Consider the following 1,853-nt stretch of genomic DNA (forward strand, 5'->3'; position numbering starts at 1 on the left):
CGTCACATGCATTAGTTATATGTCCTACAAAGCTCAGTTGTCAACTATGGGTCAATGTCGTAGTAATTGGCCAGTGTGGCAAGTCAAGAAAAGAATGGAAACATTTTATGTGTGTATGGTGAATATGTTTATATGACATCATTATGATCAAATTATGAATTAGTGTTCAAATGAGAGAGAAAATGTCATGCTAAAATCTTTGTTCTTCTGGTAAATGGTCTACAATCATTCAGGCAATTATGTTCCACTATGACTTCAACATTATAAATCCAGGGGGAAAGTCAACATTTGTCATTTTACTTGTAGATGCAGACTTCAGTACCTTGTGCACCATGCAGAGATGTAACTTGGACTTCCAAGCTCTAGTAGCTATGTATACTCTCATTCAATGGTACATTTTCTGTATCAGTTACTAATGAGTTATAAAGGACTCAGTTCATTGTCTTCAGGTATTTTCTGAATATCTAAGTGCCCTGTATGTGTGTGTTTGAGTGTGTGAACATATATGTGTGAATTTATAGGGTCTTCAACAGTGTGCAGCTTAAAGACTTCAGGAGTATTTCAAATTAAACAACATTTAGTGAATAGGGCCAATATACATTGAATTGAAATGTACCTCATTTAGTTTTAATTGAAACTAACCTCATGTTAGTTTTAGCACGGAAATTGGAGGCTTGAAAGCATGTGATGCTTTACCAAGGAAGAATGGTTAAAGGGAATGACTTCATTACAGTGTGACTGCACAGAAAAGTTACAAAGTAAATTTGACTTTTTGTCCTCACAGTTGAATGACATTTCATCATTTAAGAATATCTACAGATACGCCTTTGATTTTGCAAGGGATAAAGATAAGAGAAGCTTGATCTTGATACTGCTAAATCTATGTTAGCTCTTCTGCTTGCGAGGTCATGGCCACTGTTTTCAGTATTTTACCAGTACCTGGAGCAATCAAAGTATTGTGTTATGAACAGAGATCAGTGGTACAATGTGTTAGAACTCAACAGAACACAGTTCATGTCGATCTTAGTAACTATGATGAAGGTGGTGCTTGGCCTGTTCTTGATGAATTTGTTGAGTGGCAAAAACTCCGTCAAACATCATAGCCAGAACTAGTGTAAAGAAAATGCAAATCTTTCGCTTCCCACATGTATACAAGCTAATGTGATGAGGGAGAGAAAAATCCAATGGGTGCATTTCCATTCACATGAAAGACTTCTCATAGTACTTTTTCATTTTTTTAAAGGAGGTTTTTCTTGTTACATGTGATGGGCATTGAGCCACACCTCTTCTTAGACTGAATATTGAAGTGTTTTAATGAGTCAGTCACTGATGCAACTTGCCACTTGTTTCACATCCTGTAAGGCAAATCTGGTAAATTTAGCACACTTTCTACATGAGAAACCTAGGAAATGGTTTCCCCCTTTAACAATGCTTTCTACCTTCACAAGTTATTCTGGGTCATCTATGAAGGAAAGGATTTGCTTATATACCTGCCTGCATAGTAAAACAACCTGTAACTTCAAGTTGATATATTCATTAGCATGTATTCAGGTATGGCTACCATTCAGAGAAAAATAAACCCATTACTATGAAATCAAACAGTGCTTTGAGAATTTTACTAATGACAAATAGCATATCACCCTGTTTTACAGAAGCAGTAAGATTGTCAGAATCTCAGGACCAAGAAACTGTTTTTTTGTCTGAAAAATCATATAGCACTAGAAAAGTAAATTTACCTAGTTAATGCCTATTAAAAGAAGCTAGATATTATTTTTGGTCTTTTTAAGTTTCAGCCTTCTATGATTATAAAACATGTATTCAAAAATATTTTTTATTTGGTGATAAAGTTTTGC

The 1,853-nt window shown here is 35.0% G+C and overlaps 1 pseudogene; it reads left to right on the plus strand.

The window, feature by feature from the left end:
• The first annotated feature begins 718 nt into the window (after positions 1–718).
• Positions 719–1,103, plus strand: LOC108593014 (DCN1-like protein 5 pseudogene; annotated as a pseudogene).
• The last annotated feature ends 750 nt before the right edge of the window (positions 1,104–1,853 follow it).

This window comes from Callithrix jacchus, chromosome 11 (assembly GCF_049354715.1).
Source record: "Callithrix jacchus isolate 240 chromosome 11, calJac240_pri, whole genome shotgun sequence".
In the NCBI taxonomy this organism is placed as follows: Eukaryota; Metazoa; Chordata; class Mammalia; order Primates; family Cebidae; genus Callithrix; species Callithrix jacchus.